At 40.1% G+C, this 20,638-nt stretch overlaps 1 pseudogene; it reads right to left on the bottom strand.

Annotated features, from left to right (window-relative positions):
* Positions 1 to 16,599: 16,599 nt before the first annotated feature.
* LOC101615780 overlaps positions 16,600 to 20,638 on the bottom strand; it is a 32,949-nt pseudogene continuing 28,910 nt past the window's right edge.

Raw genomic sequence — 20,638 nt, 5'->3', positions numbered from 1 at the left:
GTATTTTCAAGGTAGGGTCTTGCCGTAGCCCAGGCATAGATTCACTATATAGTCTCAGGCTGGCCTTCAACTCACAGCGATCCTCCTGCCTCTGCCTCCCAAGAGCTGGGAGTAAAGCCATGTGTTGCTATGCCCAACCTAAAACATTTTTATAAGGTTTCAGCATGAAGAATTAGCCATTTTTTCCAAGGATTGCACATGAAGGTCTGCTGGCTGAAGTGACAGCAGGTGCCGTGCTGTGGAAGTTCTCCTTGGCGAGCATTTGTTTACCCTGCATGACTAGTAGTGATACAGAAATGGATTCTTAAATTTTTCCTTGTAAAGGAAATTTCCTTTCTCAATTATGTACAAAGAAAAGCCACATCTAGCATAGAAAATAAGATAAAAATAACTGTGCATTTTTAAGAAGTTTCAGTTATAAACCAGTACATTCTGCTTTTGAGAAAATAGTGCAAAATTCAAGTGTGGGTGGTAGTTTGATTATGGAAATCTGTCATCTGTCTTTAGATACATTTCAAGAAAAGCACCAAGCTAGTTAAATTATTATTCATCTTCTTCCCTAGAAAGCAAGCAAACATGCATTTCCCAGGGCAAACCATATGCATGAGGAAAAGGCATCATGCCTTGGGTTGGTTCCAACTCTCCTCTCTTCCTAGCAACATGGGTTCCAGGTGAATTAGGAAGGAAAATGTTTGGGCAGAATTTTCCATGGAAGGAAAAGGAAGTTTTGCTAATGGGAGATCTCTGTCTTAGAAAAGTTAGAAACCTTCCAAGCTTTTACATAGAGTAAGTCATTTGGCTTGCGCTGCACGAAGCCCAGCCCTCACCTGTAGAGCACTGCTTCGGGACAAGGAGGCCATCAGCTAGTTCTTTGTGCATTCTCCTGGAGTTAAACAGACACGCACATCTGCTTTAGAAATTGAGCATTCTCTCTCTTTTTGGTTAACTGCAAGCATGAAATAAGAACGGTAAATCAGCCATCTGTCAAGGAACTCACTCACTAGGTGACTGGGTGGGCGGCATTTACCGCTCAAGGAATCTGGGTTTCTGAGTTTTGCCCAGGTCTTGTTTATCTTCCCGGTGCCACCCTGTCCTCGAGAGCCTGGCTAATGACCCACAGACCATATGGCTGGTCTGCTTTCCTCAGCTGTTTGCATTAGATTTCAGCTTTGGGAGCATGGCTGGGCATTTCTGTGGTCTTGAAACAGCTGAGCACCTGGTATTCAATCTTGGGCAGTATTTCAGATGATGACTCCTTAGCCTGGTCTTGAACAATGTTAATTCATCAAAATTTCTCCATTAATTATGCCACTTTCTAGGGGGTCTGCTAATAATACAAACAATAGCTTATTTATTTGTTTTCTATTCCAGGACAACCTTGAACTCACTCTATAGCCCATGTTGACGCTCATAACAGTTCTTCTATTTCTGCCTCCTTATGCTGGAATTACAGGTATGGGCCATCACACCTGGCAACAATGACTTTTTAAATGGCTTACCAGTACAAAAAATAATCCTTAATATTAAGCATTTCCTAGATGTTCTTTAAACTTCATATATTAAGCAGAGCAAGCCGAATGTTAATGGAAGGCTCATATATTCCTTTTTATAATTAAATATTTGCAATACAGTATCTTGGAAATATGCATTTATAATCATGATACTTTGAAAACATTTTATTTTAAACTTTAAAACATTTTAATTATATTTATTTAAACGTTTATTTATTTTTACTTATTTACTTATTTGACAGAGAGAAAATGGGTGCGCCAGTGCCTCCAGCCACTGCAAATGAACTGTAGATGCATGTGCCCTTTGTGCATCTGGCTTATTTGGGTCCTGGAGAATTAAACCCGGGCCCTTTGGCTTTGCAGGCAAATGCCTTAACTGCTAAGGCATCCCTCCAGCCCTATTATATTTATTTTTGTGAGAGAGAAAAGTCAGAGAGAGAGAGAGAGAGAGAGAGAGAGAGAATGGGCACATCAGGGCCTTTAGCAGTGCAAACAAACTCCAGATGCATGTGCCACCTTGTGCATCTGGCTTACGTGGGTCCTGAGGAATTAAACATGATTCCTTTGGCTTTGCAGGCAAGCGCCTTAACCACTAAGCCATCTCTCCATCCCCCTTATTTTAACTTTTTAATTGGCAACATCTATAAATATAAACAGTATGCAATGATCATAATTTTATCCCACCACCCTTGCTTTTCTCACTCTCTAATCCCTCTTCACTAAATCCCTTCTTTCCAACTAGTTTCTCTTCTGTTTTGAGACCATCATTTTTGCCCCTCCCCCACACTATAAAGGTCTTGTGTAGGTAGTCAACCACTGTAAGATCATGAATATCAAGGCCACTTGTGTCTGGAAGACAGCATTGTAAGCAGTTCTCCCTTCCTTTTCCTTTTCATTCTATCCTCCACCTCTTCAAGAATTGTCCCTGAGCCTTGGAGAGTGTGATAGAGATGTCTCAGTTAGTGCTGAACAGTCCACTATCACTTCTCAGAACTTTGGTGAGTTTTGAGTCATCCCAGTGGTCACCTTCATCTGAAAAGAGAAGCTTCTTTAATGAAAAGTGTAGCATCAATATATGGACCTAAACATAAATATTTAGAGGGTAGTTTGGTAAGTGTAATATATCCATTTACCCAGACAACAGTAGTAGTTCCCCTCTAGTATACAGCCTTTTTTTCTAATGTAGTTAGTCCAGACTTGTCTTGTTGCTGTCCAAGAAGTGAGGAAAGATCATGGCATAGAAGACTGGGAATAACATCAGCATGCTTTGCTAATGAAATGGGTAACTCTCTGAAATAACCACATGCCACACCAGACCTGGGTGCATATCCAGGTACTATCACATATTTGATTATTTTAAATAAACAGAGAGGAGGCTGGAGAGATGGCTTAGTGGCTAAATGCTCTTGTCTGCTAAGCTTGCTGGCCCCAGGTCAATTCCCAAGCAAACACATTTAAAGCCAAATGCCAGGTGATATATATGCATCAATGATCCCAAACTGCCCGCAGCTGGCTAAAGCCAGTGTCACAGTTTGCAGCCTGTAATTCACTTGTAGTAGCAAGAGACCTTATCTGAGTGAAGATGGAGCATGGATACTTCAAAACTGTCCTATGCCCTCCATATGCATGCGGTGGCATGTACATACATACACACACACACTAAAAATTTATATATGTATCTATACATTGCTGGGTGTGGTAGTGCTCACCTTTAATCCCAGCACTTGGGAGGCAGAAGGTAGGAGGATCTCTATGAGTTTGAGGCCAGACTGAGACTACATACTGAATTCTAGGTCAGCCTGAGCTAGAGTGAGACCCTACCTTGAAAAACCAAATATATATATTTACTCACTGGAAATGAGGTTTGAGTTTTGCCAAGTACATTTCAGAATTTCTAAAAATTGTAGTCAAGTTTCTTGCTCCTCAGGAGTTTAATTTTAAAATCTTCCTTAGAGAATAAATTTATTAGAAGCACAACTCCCCTGGAGCAGAGCCTGGCCCAGCAGAAAGGCATCAGGTGCTGTCCCATGAGCTTGGCTGTGTGCATTGAGGAATGATGCTTACTTCCACACCTCATCTGTACCACTCTTGCCATTGTGAGGGTCAGAGCAGTGCATATAACTTGGGATGGAACTGAAACACAACAAATTGTAACTTCATGAAAATAGCAGAGATATTAAAGATCTTTTCAGGTTACAACAACAATCAAGGGTTTTAGTGAAAAGTTAAGCTTTACATCAGTGAGTGAAGTCCCCTACTTTGCCTCTATTCAATTTTCACAAATACTTAAAACAGTTTATGGTAGTTAACTTTCTCCATTCCTAAAGTTGCAATGACATATTTCCTTAATCTTCTTCTTCTTTTTTTTTTGGTTTTTTGAGGTAGGGTCTCTCTCTGGTCCAGGCTGACTTGGAATTAACTATGTAGTCTCAGGGTGGCCTTGAACTCATGGAGATCCATTACCTCTGCCTCCCGAGTGCTGGGACTAAAGGTGTGTACCACCACGCTTGGCTGAATTTCCTTAATCTTAATTCTTATTTCCAGTGACTTCATACAGACCACTCAAGTGTTTCTTCCTTCCAGCCATTCTTCTAATCTGACCATTCAGCAATCAGTTTTGAGTCATTCTCCATGCTGCACATATGAAAATATGAATATCCCTGCAAAAGGATGGAGTGAGAGAGCAGGATGCACCTTGGGGAAAGTCAAATCTGTGTTGGCTTGCACCATTGAAGCATGTTATCTTTGGGCCATGTGAGGAGACCTTAAGCCCTGCACTATCAATTTCTTCATCTTAAAAATGGAAACACATCTTTTCCACTAAAAAGATTATTATGCTATTATGATATTCAAATGAGATCATGCATACAATGGAATTTTATAAGATAAAAAAATTATAGAAATACAAAGTACTTATAATTAATAATTCTAATAATGATGTCAGTTGAGCTTATGTCTCCGTATTATTTTGAAAACATCTTTTCTGAGAGGTCAGCATTTTCATATTTACTACCTGTAAATTGAAGCAGTTAACTAAGGGTCTTTTCCAACCAGTTGTCCTTTCTACTTCCTGTTGAACTGGCAAGTCTCTTTATTTTTCACTTGTAGAATTGTGCAGTGAGATTTCAATTTTGACTAAGCACACATGGAGTTTAGAATTTATACTTATGATTTTCATTCTTGATTCCACCTTAGGTTAAATTTTTGGAAAGGATGCAAACTGTGACAGGCTGCACATGGTAGTAGAGTAGCTCTATGTTTTAAAGACCCTTAAGTTTCCCTTTTCTCGAGAATTAATCAGAAAAAAAGCACCAGCTGCTTCATGTCTAAAATGTGTTTTTCCCTCTAGTGGTGTTTGAACATTCCCAAATAATCTAAAAAAAAAAAAAAATTTCAAACTGCACAATGCAGTTACTTCCAAACAAAACTAGTTTCCAATCTATGTCAGAAGTATGCCAGAGGACTTTCCAAACACAGGGTGATAGTGTATCCATGCCCAGATCAGTCTTTCTAGTGGTGAAGTATAGAGCTTTTTAGCAGGAAAGCTGGCATTTGTTTTATATGACATTACATGGATAGAGCAGAGATGAAACCCTCCTCTGGAATGGACTTCTTATGCAAATCCTGTGGGATACAGGCAGGCTTGACCATAGGCAGAGTAAAATGAGTGCTGCTTATAGGATGTTATGGGCATTATGGGGGTGTCAGTTACTTGCTCTCAAATATCACCCTATTCAAGTGTAATCAACCTTGAAATGCCACTAATAAGAGAGGGAACAAATTGTTCTGTAGGAGAGTTCCTTTAAGGTAGTTTAAGGTGTAAAAATAGTTCTTCATCATATAAAAGGTAAACTCCCCAGTCTGTAGAAAAGCTCTTAGTTTTGTACCTGGAATCAGCTTAGAGAGTAGACAGTCTATATCAAGTAGTGACTTAGACTGAGCCCTTTCTCTCTCTCTCTCTTTTCTTTCCTTATTCCTTTCTTTCTTTCCTTTCTTCCCTTTCCTCTCTCTCTCTTCCTCTCTCCTTTTTTTTTCTTTCTTTCTTTCCTTGGCATCCTGCAGTCTCAGACAATACTAATGTCTCCTTTAGCTCTGGGTTGTAGCATGGACCTGGCCTCCTTGGGAATGACTGGTTCAGGAATATGGCAACAGCCTATCTGCCACTGCCAACTGTGGATACTAGACCTGAAGGGGGTCCTTGAAGATGAAGCAGATAGATTTTTATTCCATGGTTGGAGGATAGATTTTTACTTTTGGTTACTTGATGAACTTGAAAAAGTCTAGTAGCTCCATTGTTGCTGTCGAACCAGCTGTCCCAGACCAATGACAACATTGATGAGGGCAGAGTCAAATGAATGCACAAAAACTGGATTAAAGTTCTGGGCCTACAAGTTAGACATCCTGTTGTAGGATAAAGATATTTTCCTTATTGTTTAAACAGTTTGAGGTCTGTTTTCTATATGTCTTAGTCCAGAGCATTCTAGCATTGTAGCCTTAGTAAAACATTTGTTTAAGAATTTAACTGAATCAAGGTTAAAAAAAAAAAGGGCGGGGGAGGGTGGATCAGTGGGCAGGAGGCCAGGGAGTCTGGGAGGAGAGTGGAAGCAGGTCAGTGAAGAGCTTTGATGCCTTGAGCTGGGAGTGAGTTTCTGGGCTGGGGCCGGAGCTAGAGAGCTGCTGTGGGTGGTCTGGCCAGGAGCATTGTGTGGGCCCTGAGTGTCAGGCAAGAGTGCTTGCCAGGGGTCCATGTGGATGTACACTGAGCATCCAGCTCTCACTAGTCTCCCTCTTCAGGAGCAGTAAATTGGCTTTTATTTACTAGCATTGCAAATCCCAGGAGAACAAGTGCTTTGTCTTTTTTGCTCACTATAGTGGCTAGAGGATTATCTGCCTCAGGCAGGAATGTGATACACTAAAATTTTCTAGTAACTTTAATGAGATATCATTCACATGTCAAAAGTTCCAACCTAGACTGATCTTGAACCAATACCTCTTGTTAATGCTAGGATTACAGGTACATGTCTCAAGGACTGATAATGCATATAGTTCAGTGGTTATAGGATAGTCAGAGTTATGCAAACATCACCACTATCTAATTTCAGAATGTTTTCACCACATGAAAAGGAAGCTAATTAGCACATACTCCATTTTCATTCTACCACCAACCCCTGGAAACCAGTGCTTTCTATGTGTGATTCTTCTATTCTTGCATTCTGAACAAGAGCTCCTTCCTTATGGCATGTTTCAGGTCCTCTGGCATGCATGGATGCTTTAGGCCTCCTGTGGCTGAAACAGACCCCATTGCAGTCAGCTCCAAGTTGCTGAGATGAACTTCCAAACAGACACTGTTTATGGCAGGAAGGTTTACAGATCTAATCAATGGCAGAAGAAGCTGACTCCCTTTCATAAATCCAAGGAGAGAGAGAGAAAATAAAAACTGCAGCAAGCAAAACACCAACAGGCAGCAAGCACCACCAGAACTCAAACTTCCCTCCACACCTTTGGGCCGGAGCCAGATCGGCTCTCAGTGACACAGCCCCTTCAGCAGGCTGCTGGAGACTTAAGCAGGACGTCTAACCTTAATAAAAAAAAAATACGCAAGGCTATGGGGGACAAACTTTCACATTCAAACCACCACACATAGTATGGACAAAACAGTGTATCCACTAAGCAGACTTGGAGTATCTCCAGTTTGGAGTCACTTTGAATGATGCTGTGTGAACGTTTACTCACAGGGGTTATGTGGACATGTTCTTGACTTCTCTTGAAGTATTCCTGTGAGTAGGATTGGTAGGTCACATGGAAGGTTTATGTTTAACTTTTTGAAGAACTGCTGGCTGTTTCCCAAAGTGGCCAACCAGTTTCCATTCCCAGCAGCAGTGCACGAGGCTTCCAATTTTCCACATCCTTACCCACATGTACTATTGTCGGTCTTCTTTACTTTAGCAATCTTAGTGGCTGCGAAGTGGACTTCATAATATTTTTCTATACATACTTTATTTAAATTTTTGTAAACATGAGAAAGAGAGATAGAGATAGAGAAGATAGAGATAGAGATAGTGAGTGAGTATTGGCGTGCCAGGGTCTCTTGCCACTTTGACCACATAGGTCTTCCATGTGACCCACCAATCCTACTCTTGGGTGTACTCTCAGAGAAGTCCAGAACATGTCACACAACACATGTGAGTAAATGTTCACACAGCAATCTTCAAAGTGACCTCAAACTGGAACTACTCCAAGTGTGTTAAGTGGATACAATCAAGTTTATCCATACCATGTATAGGGTTTGAATGTAAATGTATGTTCCCCATAGCTTCACATATTTTTTGATTAAGGTGAACTTAATGAACTCCAGATGCATGTGTCACTTTGTGTTTGTGGCTCTATGTGGATACAATGAAGTTCAATCCAAGCTGGCAGGTTTTGCAAGCCAGTGCCTTCTAGCTCTGTAGACCCTATACATACTTTTGAAAAATATATTTTATTTTTTATGAGAGAGAGAGAGAGAGAGAGAGAGAGAGAGAGAGAGAGAGAGAGAGAGAATGGGCACACCAGGGCCTCCAGTCACTGCAAACGATCTCCAGATGCATGCACTTCCTTGTGCATTTGGCTTACATGGGTCCTGGGGAATTGAACTGGGTTCTTTTGGCTTTGCAGGCAAATGCCTTAATCACTAAGCAATCTTCTCCAGGACCCCTATACATGCTTTAAAAATTATTTATTTATTAGCAGAGAGAGAGAAAGAGAGAATGGGCACCCCAGAGTCTCTAGCCACTGCAAATGAACTCTAGATGCATGCTCCACCGTGTGCATCTGGTTTACATGGGACCTGGAGAATTGAACCTGGGTCATTAGGCTTCACAGGTAAGTGCCTTAACTGCTAAGCCATCTCTTAAGCCCCCTATACATGCTTTTAAAACAAGCCAATAAATATGAATGAAGCACCACATTTAGCAGAGGTCATGAGGTGTGCTGTGCTCTCTGACTACACTCTGAGGATGCTGTCTCCCTCTACATGGCCAGGACAACCAAAAGAGCAAGAGAAATCCTTGGAATCTAGTGGGCTGGCTCGGGTTTTACCTTGTGTTCACAGTGTGCATTCTTTGAAGCATGTAGTCTGTAGGCATCCTAGAACTGCAAAGTACTTGGCTATTGTAACAATTTATGGTGTGTTCAGGAAAACCTGGTGTTCTAGACACAAAGAGACCCTGTAATCCTGAGTTAACAAAAATGATACCTGATAAAATCATTAATGAACCAGATCATCAAATTTCACCTTGGAGAGAAATTGCATGATTGTGTATATAACTCATTATGCTGTCTAGAAACTCTGACTGACCATTTGACACATCTTTAACTAACGAATGGGAAATGAAATAAACATGCTTCATCATAAGTCATTGTTAGTAGAAAAAAAATCCTTAGTAATTTCCACTCTGGAAAGCAGATGTGGATTTTCAAAGAAGATATTTGCCAAGGCAGTATTTGTATAATGTAAAGAGTAACTTTCTACCTGTGCAACTTTGGGTATGTTATCTAACCTCTCTGCATATTCATGTGTAAAATGACAAAAATGCCTTGCTTGTTTATGTTACTGTAAGGATGAATCAGCTAGTTATCTAGCATGTGTGATAAGAGCCTGGGAAAGAGAATGTACCATCCAGTGAAGTCGTGACTCATATTTATGTTGGACTGCTGTGACATAGTCCCTCATTAAAGAAAGGACACACTGGAGCTCTTGAGGGACTTGCTCAGGTGTCAACAAAACTCAAGAGTCCACTCAGAGCACATGCTCCTCTGCCCTCACACCCGCTGCTACCCCAGTGCTCACCCTTCATTTCAGGGGGAGGCCAGAACAGCACACCAGTTCTCACATACTGCCTCTGGCTCCTGCTTCTGCTTTCCACTTTGTGCGAAAGAGGAAGGGGTGAGAGAGACATGTAGTCCTCTCGAAGCCCCAGGAGCACAGTCGCACTGTTTCTTTTGATCTAACTGAATTGAGACTCAGTAGTCTGGATTTGCCTCAGGGTTTGTGGATAGATCAGCAGGCTTTGGCTTTACCAATTCTGAGGTGGAAAGGAAATTGCTCAAAGGATGTGAGAGCTGTTTCCCGATGGAGCTGCTTTTCCTGCTATGGCTGTGTATCTATCCTCAAAATAATAAGGAAGCCTAATGATTGAGATGGATTTCTACTGGGTTTTCATCAATTATTTGCCAAGGTAAAGTTATGTTGCAAAGAGAATAAGTTTAGAATTAAGCTTGTCTCCCGGTGATCTTGACAAAATGAGAATGTGACACACACTTCCGGTAATGAGCCCAAGTGAAGGCATTTGAGAGTTGGCTCTCAAGACAGCAGGGGAGCACAACCGCCTCTTTCTCTGAGACCACTTATACATGGTCCCACCTCATTAGAAGTCAGAGACTTGAACAGAGGAGTAACTTTTTACTTACTTTATTTACATGTTTGAAAGTAGAGAGAGAAAGAAGAGGAAAGAAAGGGAAAGAGAAAAAGAATGGCTATGCCAGGGCCACTGCAAACAAAATCCAAATGTGTGCCACTTTGTGCATCTGGCTTACATGGGTACTAGGGAATTGAACCTAGGCTCTCAGGCTTTGCAAGCAAGCAACGTTAACTGCTGAGCCATCTCTCAAGCCCATAAATTAGTCTTTTAATTTTGTGTCCAGAGTCCATGCCAAGAAGTACATTTTGTGTTATGGCCCTGTTTATACACACACACACACACACACACACACACAAATGTTTATGGCACAATTTACCCAAATAGAATGCATTCTGTGCAGACATTTCTATTTTCATGCCATAGAATATTACATACTCTAACTGACTAGATTGATCTTGACCCCACTCATCATGTATGGCCTGCATGTTTTTGAAAACAGTTTATTAAATGGATCTTGGGTATCCCTTTCCTACTTTAAAACATTTTAATCAGTGAATCACAATGTTCAACAATCAGAATATTAAAAGTACAACCTTGATAGTCTCTGCCTATCACACTTCATCTTTTATGTGGACCAGGCTGACCTGGAACTTTCTGTACTGCCCATGCTGTCCTTGAACTCAGTTTCCTCTTGTCTCCACCTTCTGAGCACTGGGGTTACATCATGTGCTACCATGGAAACTGTTCATGCTTCATCTTAAAAATGGAGAGATAAAATGGAGGGGTATGATGGAGTGTAGATTAGGGAAGGGGGAGGTGGGGGAGGGGAGGGAATTATGGTTTATTGTCTGCAAGTATGGAAGTTGTCAATGAAAAGGAAAAAGTGAGCAATCAATTGCTCTTGATTTGGCTAACTGATCCACTCAGTGGTACTAGACCCTTAGCTGGAGCTGGGAAACAAGTCAGAACCATACCCAAACACAAGCCCACTCTACAATATCAAGCTACCATCAATCACGGGGCATAAGAGGGCCTACACCTATCAAACTGTCTATCAAAAAAGTAAGTGTTATCTCAATTTTCTGGGTGCTAACTTACTCTCCGTTGGAGAATCTGCTTCTCTTTTCCAGATAGATGCAGATCCTAAGAAGAGAGCTGCCCCAACATACCTCAGAAGGGGCCCAACTGAAACTAAGGACAACTGGCGAAATAAGCAAGGGTGATGTTTTCCTGTGAACTGGATACCAGCACAAAGGGGAAGGAGATCAACGGAGAGAAAAATCAACTCCTACCAAATCAGAGAGCCAGAGCCTCAGAGGCCCCCAACACCTCAGCACTGAAGCAGACCAAAAATGAACCCAACATGGCTCAGGGAAATCTTGCGGAAGAGGGGGCGGAAAGAATGTCAGAGTTACATGTTGGGTCATGATTTTCAGAGACATTTATCATACTAATAACTGGGGGCTAACTCCACAATGCACGACCCATTTTCAATAACAAGGAGGGTCTAATGGGAGGGGGTAGATCACAGATGAGCCTAAATAATGGTACCAAACTGCCTGTATTTACTGAAAAGAAAACTAATAAATTAAATTTAAAAAAAAAAAAGAAAGAAAGAAAAGGAAAAAGTGTTGAAAAATCATATAAGAAGTCTTTTAGGGAAAACATACTTTAAAAAACCCTCACATTCTTTGCTTTATTCTGGAGGTTATTAACATGACTCAAAAGAAGCCATTTTTACAGTCTGAAGTGAACCTTTCAGTGTATTGATTTATTAGTGACAAACTGGTAATTGACTTTAAGTGTGTCATGGCAGAGTTTAATTCTAATGCTGACTATCAGAATTTTTACTGCTGATCCATTTATTATTTTCAAATATATTAAGTGTAAAAACCAATTTACAAGGCAAACTTCCTTTTATGCTATTGCTTAGGTTGTATAAACTTCCTGTGTGTTTACACAGACTGTTTTTATGAAAAAAGCTGGTGATAGTTACTAAAGAGAAAAAAACTGGGGCACTAGGGAGTTGCTTCATATATATATGGTTTTTGTAAAATCTGTGAGGAAAATGTCATATTACCTTCCAGAAAATATTACTGCATAGTTAACACGTTCATAAAATGAATGGATTGAACTAATATGATATCTAAGTTTCCTTAAAAGCCTAGGATTTTAAACTCTTCTTTTGTGTGCTTGGTTAGCCAACCTATATCCACAGCAACAGAACATTCCATTTTGTTGAAGAATTTATATTCTCACACGAATGGATATTGGTTAGGAATGATGGTGTGTGCCTGTAATCCCAGCTACTCAGAGAAGGATAAGACAGGATGATCACAAGTTTAAGGCCTGTCTTGTGAAATTAGTGAGATACTATTTCAGAAAAAGAAAAGAAGGTGGGTGTGGAGTAGGAACTCAGTGGGACATTGCTTACCTACCGTGAGTCATTTCTTGGGTGCCATCTCCAGCACAGAGTTGTCAGTGGAGTATTTGTACCAGAAATGACATGAAAAATATGTGTCATTTATAGGAAGCTTTGTTATCTTTTGCAGAAGTTGTTCTGCTAGCCTTTAAAAATTAATGTAGCTATTATAAGACCACTTTTGGATGTAAACACATCTAAAAGAAATCATATGCTTCTTTACTTGATCATGACATGGCATGAACTCATGGACCAGTCATTGTAATCAACTGTAGTCCCTAGAAAGACAGTGTCATTGTCACAGAAATATTATTAGAGTCATTTGAAGTGCATAGAGCCATGGGTCCAAAATTATCAACTCCTCTCTGAAGTTCTTAGATATTTCATTTTATTTTTTTACATGGAAGTTGACCTGGAGGAAGAATTTCTTTGTCCCATTGTCATTTACTGGTCTAATACAATAGATTTACAAGTCAATAACATTTTAAGAATAATTTGCAAGTATAAATGGGCTCAGAGTGTGACTCACCTCTAATTAGCATACATGCAGTTATAGTTAGACTTTGTAATAATATATACTTTAACATATATAACCTCAAATTTCTCTGAGTTCTTAGCTCTTGTCTGTGTTTCTAGTACTTATGATTGCCTAATAGCTCAGAACATTAGAAATAGCTAAAAGAATGTGCAAAACTACCAAAACTGGAGAGAAGAACTCAATTGTAAACCAAAAATCAAAAACCGAAAAGCACATGTAAGAATAGTACTAAGTAATAGTGATGAGTATTTAGATATTAGGATTCTGTCAATAAGTTACTAATCAATTGCTAAAGGATATGTTGAAGAATAGTCATAATTTTATTCTTACTGTGCAAGGAAAGAATAAAGATCGGTAATAGCTGAAAAAAAAACAGAATTCAAAATAAGAAGAGAAAATGAGCATGAGTAAGTATATTTTTCTTTACTTTTTAAATAGTAATGTACATTTGTATCAATTATATAATTTAATATTTGTAATATTACCAGAGTTGTAAATTTAGTAGCAACTGGCTCAGTGCACTTTCCTAGTATGCCTGGAATGGTGGGCAGTGATCATAGAGCTATGGTGTCCACAATATCCCCTTGAAGGCACATGGTGGCCACTGGTTTCATAGCAAAGCTTTGTTCATGTGTAAAGATGCCTAAGTCACAGATCTGAGAAAAGGTCAGAAGCAAACCATGGGTGTGGAATTGGTAAAGTAGAACCTTACCCCCAGCAGCAATACAGGTGATTCAGACCTCAGAGCACTGACAATATATGGCCACTCTTACATGGTTTTGATCTATTTATATCCTAATCAACAGAATATCCTTTCTTGTTACCCATTTGACACAACCAAATGCATCCCATCAATGAGCAAAGTGTTGTGCGGGGGGAGTGCTTACAATCCTAAACTCTTATCTGAACTAAAGCATATGATAAAACCTACCCCCACATCTCAATCCCTCATAAAGCAAGGTAAGATTCCACATGGCTTTGTCTGTGAAGGAGTGAGGAGCTGGTGACAGGAGGATAGTAAGAGATTTGCATTACAGTCAGACTTGAGCAAAGCATTAGCTTTGACCATGTGATTGGATGTACCCAATTCATGTAGCATTGCTATTACCACAGCCATGCGGGCTACAGGAGGCTAAGTGGGTATCTACAAGAGGGAAGAAAGTGACATTCTGTGTAGCACTAACAGCCTGCCTTATAGCAGTCACTGTGGTTTATACTTTATGTATTTATTAAACATCTGACAGAATGAGCAAAATGCTAATGGCAATCACTGGGAAGACTAAATTGGGAAGTGCTACAAGTTTGCTAAGTGACCAGGACATGGACAGCAGCTTGGTTCAAAAATACCAAAACAAATCAGAAATATGGAATGGAAGAACATGAAATTGTTTTCGGAAAGATGTGAGCAAATATCTGGCAAAAGTCATATCCCAAATATTCACTGGAGAAGAGAATCGGGAGAAATGAGATTGCTCACAGCAACCCAAGCAGCAAGGAGATTTGGAAGAAATGTGGCAGGTTTGGTAAATGCTAGCAATGAGAAAACCGTTGGCAGCAGTTTTGAGACAGTAAGGGCCAGGAGGCTGTGTCGTCTCATGTAAGGGTGGCAGAGATTGCCCTGAGATCACGGTATTCCATTTGGAGCTAGATAAACAAACAGTGTTGACAATCTTGGAGGGAATCCGGAGGTAAATAGTGCAAGTGATTAATGGAAGAGAGATATTGATTTGTGAAGAGAGATTTATGGAGTGTATCATGTGGCTAAGCAGTGGCAAAAAGCAACATGATACGCTGTGGAAGTGATGACAATACTTTAGATCTGAGTGCAGAAATGAAAAAAGTACAGGATAAAATAGGATAGAATTAATTACCATAAAGGAAAACAGGTTGAATTTTAAACAGTACTGACTGAAGGAATAAGACCACTAAGTACTTTGATGGAGAACACTCAAATGCAAATCATCTTTTTTTTTGGGGGGGGAGTAAGTAATTAATATCCTTTATATATCAGTTTGTAAAGAAAGCTCCTTAAACTCACAGGCAAACAAACACCTCGATTTAAAAATAGGGAAAGGGGGCTAGAGAGATGGCTTAGCAGTTAAAGCACTTGCCTGCAAGGTCTAACAACCCTGGTTGAATTCCCCAATACCCACATAAAGCTGGATGCACAAACTGGCACATACATTTGGAGTTCACTTGCAGTGGTTGGAGGCTCTAGTGTGCCCATTCTCCACTTCCATGCAAAAAAGTAAATGAGTAAAATATTTTGAAAAAATAAAAAATAGGAATGAGACTAAAATATGCATTTACATAAAGAATATATGCGAGTTAACACAAAGCACATGAAAATATGCTTAACATCATTTGTTATTGGAGTCCACAAAACAAATTCATACCCACTAAGAAGGCTAAACAAAAAGACAGATAACAAGAAATGCTGATGAGGGCTGGAGGGATGGCTTAGCAGTTAAGGCGTTTGCCTGCAAAAGCCAAAGGACTCAGGTTCGATTCCCCAGGACCCACATTAGCAGCTGCACAAGGGGGCTCATGCATCTGGAGCTCGTTTGCAGTGGCTGGAGGCTCTGGTGCACCCCTTCTTTCTCTTGCTCTCCCTCTTTCTCTCTGTCAAATAAATAAATAAACGAATGTAAAAAAAATTTAGAAAAATTTAAAAGAGGAAATGCTGATGAGAATGTGAGAAATCTGAACGTTTCTGTGGCTGTTAAGAGTATAAATGGTTCCTACACATTTGAAAACAGTTTGCTAGTTTCTCAAAATGCTAAATATGGAGTTAATTCTATGACCCAGCAATTCCACTCATAGGAATACATATACTCAACAAACATACATTACTGTTCATAGCAACATTATTTATGGAAGCTGGAAAGAAAAGGGCCCAAATGTCTATCAGCTGATGGTGAATACATACAACAAGGCATATGCATGTGGACTATTAAACAATCAACTGTGGAATGCACTAACATTACAGCTGGAAAGTTCACTGAAAGAATAATATTGTCCTGGTGGCAATATGTATAGAACAAACAGATCACTTGTTTCTACTTTTGGTGTGTTTCTTCTTTGACCTATAAGCTTGTTGTTCAGTGGAATTAAAAGAACAGATGTTTTTGTCAGTTTAATATGGAGAAATGACAAAGGGACCAAACCCTCATTTTAAGTAAAATTGGAGTATCATTTTTTTTTTAAATTTTTTGTTGTTGTTCATTTTTTATTTATTTATTTGAGAGTGACAGACACAGGGAGAAAGACAGACAGAGGGAGAGAGAGAGAATGGGCGCGCCAGGGCTTCCAGCCGCTGCTAACGAACTCCAGACGCGTGCGCCCCCTTGTGCATCTGGCTAACCTGGGACCTGGGGAACCGAGCCTCGAACCAGGGTCCTTAGGCTTCACAGGCAAGCGCTTAACCGCTAAGCCATCTCTCCAGCCCTGGAGTATCATTTTTTATACTCACATCTTACTGAATGATGTTCCCAGAAATTATGTGCTAGTGGGAAGGGAAAGGGGGGCGGGTCAAAGGTCTTATGTCATCTTAAAGGACATCTACCTGCTTATCTTCACGTTAGTGAACAGGATAGCCTCTCATAAAAAATATTCACTGGGATTTTTCTGCCACAGATGGAAGAGACAAAGGTTTTTGTGAGTTATGTAAGTGGGCATTCGGGCTTGATTTTTTTTTTTTCTTTTTTGAGTTGCTGCCCAAGACTTTTATTTTATTTGGTCCAAGGCTTGGGAGGGGCTCTGGTCATTACACAGCTGCTTAGTGGCTGGAGAGGCTGGGATGGAGGAGGTTCTGACTATGGTTAAGTGGTCGCCCATCTTCTTGATGAGCTTCACCTCCTCATTCAAGAAGTGGTTCTCCAGGAAGTCACAGAGATGGGGGTCTGTGTGGGTAGAAGGCAGCGCATGAAGATACAGAAGAGCCTGGTTCGGGTTCTTCTCCAAGGCCAAGGCGGCCTCCATGTCCTCCTGGGCTGAACCCACTCAACTGGAGAAGGCTTCTGCACGTCCTGGAAGAGCACCCAGCCGGCCGCCGCGCTGGGTTTGCATCTTCAGTAGCGGCTCCGCGCCCTCGCGCTTCTCCTCCGCCAACTCTTGGAAAAAGTGGCCCACCCCGGGCAGAACCACTTCATCCTGCTCCAAATCGTAGGTTTTTGACAAATTTGGGAGGTCATGGCTGGTCTGGCAATAAAGAGTTAGAGGGTTCTGGATGGTCCTGGAAGGCCCAAAAGGCAAGGAGATGGTCCCAGAGGTGGTGACTGGAGAGACTGGAAGGCAGTTGGAAATTTTGGAAGAAAAAAAAACAAAACCAAAACCAAAAACCAAAACAAAACAAAAAACACTAGGAAGTCCCTAGGTCTGTTCCGTCCAAACACTGTTAAAGCAAGACACAAACACAGGGGCCCCGGGCACACCGTTCCTGGCTTGATATTTTAAGACTGAGCATGTAAAATAGGCCAATTTTGTTTCTACTTTTCTTTTACCACATTAAAGGTAGACTTCGTTGTTGTTGCAGAAAAACAAGGCCTTCAACATAGAATGAAGGGCAGAAGAACAAGGTTATGTAGCCTGATCCAAGGTCTCAATCTAATCAGAAATGCTGACTGGCCAACATGGAGTAGTAAACCCAGATATAGGAAGATTTTGTTGTACTATCATATTTCCTAACATTAAAACCTTGAGTCCTGAGGAGAAGGAAGCTACTTACATAATGGCAAGATGTATTGGAGTGGAAAACTTAAATATTCCACAGTTTTGCTTAAGGTTAAACTTGAGGCCCGCTCTTCTTGTTGGCAGTCTTTAGTGAAATCATAACAGACTCGTGTTCTTGTGTCTCATGGTAATCATCTTTAGGTGACATGGAAATATTACTGATGTAGTTGCTAAGGACATTGCTGATATAAGTTGCCTAGTACACAATTGGCACTCAGTAGGTATTTGTCAAGTGAATAAATCAATTCTTGGGGGAAATAACCAGCCCACGTGGGAGAAAGAGTGGTTCAACAGTTGATCCTGAAACTTTGCGTGTGTTAAATCTACCTGTAGCTGGGCCCATTTCCATAGCTTCAAACAAATGTGACTGTATCATTCCCACCTCACTCCATGGATCCTCTCTTATTTTTACAAGTTAGATGTTATTGTTTTCATTATCCACTTGAATTCACCGTGTGTTTTATTTTTGCTGTTGTTTGTTTGCTTTGTTTCATTCCAAGGTAGAGTTTCACTCTAGGCCAAGCTGACCTGGAACTCATTCTGTAGTCCCAGGCTGGCCTCAAACTCACAGTGATCCTCCTACCTCTGCCTTCTCAGTGCTGGGATCAAAGGAGTGCGCCACCACACAGGGCATCATATGTTTAGTAGGACTGTTAAGCACAGGGCTCACTGCTGGAAACCAGGAAGAATATAACAATTTCTCTTCTAAAGGAGTTTACGGTATAGAAAGGACGACAAGCAGATAAATTATATGGTAAGAACTGTATAAAATTATGTGTAACAAAAAACAACAATTCATTGAGTGAGTGTCATAGTAGGACTTTGTTTCAAGAGCCACAACAATAGAGTAAAAAGAATCTAAATCTGGGATATAGTAGAAATGTGAACAGAGTGTCTTTGGGGCTTCTTTTCCCTCCAAGGATACCCTGACCTTCACATTGACCATCTATGTACACATTTGCATTTGGAGAATCAGATGATATAGCCCAGACCTTATATTGCTTTGTCCCTGTATGTTCTATAATGTATATGGCTATTTCTTTTTTTGTAGAGAAGGGTGGCCTTTAATATTCTTAAGTACCTGCCAATAATGACAAGAAAGTTTGTTTAAAAGTAATTTGTAAAAACAAAATTCATTCGTGCAATGTTAACTTGTCTGTGTTGATTGTTTCAATAATGTCGTGAAGACATTATTTAAAATGAAATCAGTTGCCAGGAATGCTTGATTTCATGTGTCAAATAAAAAGACTCTCTAAAAACTGTTTATTCTCAGTGGGGCTGTATCATGTGAAATTGCTGGTTTGCAAAATTCATTTTAATCTATTATTTCATCAGCATATTTTGTTGTGAATAAGTAGTAAAAGGTGCACCAGATTAAAGTGCAGTACAGCTTGTAGTCTGTAATATCTAAAAAAAATCTTAGCAACATATTCAGCCCACATCACACTGTAGTTTTTAATTTAATTTATGTTTCTGTTGACTGAAGGTAAATAAATAAAAAGTGGGAAGCTTTTGCATACTTCTCTCTCAGGGGAAGGTAGCATAGAGATAACCTGCACTTTGATCATTTTATTTTATAATCAGTATCTGAGGTGACAGATTTAAGACAGTTTCTGTGGATTGCTGTTTGGTTTTTATTACAAAGGCCTGATGTGAACAGGATATATACCACAATATAATATTACCATCCATCTTGCACTTCAACCACATTTCAGTATACAACAGTAAATCACCCATAGCTAGATGCTAGATAATGTGTTGTGTAAATCCCCTTCCTGGTCTGTGTATGAGTTTAAATATAAACATATTATCTTGTTGAAGTATCATTAGACTATCATCAGCTCCATTATCCATTTCAGTTTTCAAAGTAAAGGGAGCTATATAGGAAATGAGAACATGTATCCTCTATCCTTTTGGAACTTGTCAATCATATCACACTTTCGTGATAGGTTTGAAGCCACCACCTGTCAAGTTACTGTAACATGAGTAGACAGTTAACACAGAGGTATAAATGCAGAAGTGTAATGTGTGTGGACCAATCACTTCATGGTTTCATGTTCAGTTGTGGTTCTCAAAAACATTTTACTTGCTTTTTGCAACTTCTTGTTTTTATATTAGTATGATTGCTATTTTTAGGCATGACTTTTTTTTAGATAAGTTAATATACTGCCTGGTTTTTAGTGATGAATAATTCTTACTGGTAGTGATGAAGATGATACGAGAAATACAGCCATTTTTATAGTCCTGTGACTAGGAAGAGACCTGGGGCACTTTCAAGAACCTGTGAGTGGAGTGGGGGTTGTGGGAGCTCCTCACACTTGCATTCTGAGGACTGATGTTGCATCCCCCTAGGCCTGACCTTGATTTTTTTTTTTTCGAGGTAGGGTTTTACTCTGGCTCAGGCTGACCTGGAATTCACTATGTAGTCTCAGGGTGGCCTTGAACTCACAATGATCATCCTATCTCTGCCTCCCGAATGCTAGGATTAAAGGCGTGTGCCACCACGTCAGGCTTCTGACCTTGATTTTTAACTGCACATTCCTAATCCTCCAGAAAAAAATTGTCACCGCATAGTTACGAATTTACAAATTATGCAGTGTGTACCAACAGGCTCTGCTGACAGCCGTTATGTATTAATCATGGGCACCCATTAGAATTGATATTTGAGGTGTGAACACGAAATAAAAATTGGTGAATATATTCATCTAGACATTGAATAGCTGTTTAAAATGTGCATGCTGTGTAAAACAATGTACAATAAATCATGCATGTATGTAAACACTATTATATATAGATCATCTTATGCTATGTAACATATAATTAGGATCATCATGTAAATATAATCATGTGGGCTGGAAGGATGGCTTAACAAGGAGCTTGCCTGCAAAGCCCAAGGACCCAGGTTCAGTTCCCCAGTAACAGTGTAAGCCAGACACACAAGGTGGCACATATGTCTGGAGTTTGCGGTAGCTGAGGGCCCTAATGCACCCATTCTATCTATCTGCCTCTTTCTCTCCCTCAAATAAATCAGTAA

This window comes from Jaculus jaculus, chromosome 6, assembly GCF_020740685.1.
Source record: "Jaculus jaculus isolate mJacJac1 chromosome 6, mJacJac1.mat.Y.cur, whole genome shotgun sequence".
NCBI classification, from domain to species: domain Eukaryota; kingdom Metazoa; phylum Chordata; class Mammalia; order Rodentia; family Dipodidae; genus Jaculus; species Jaculus jaculus.
Note: the sequence above shows the minus strand (reverse complement) of the source record. Positions and strands in the feature narration are given on the sequence as shown.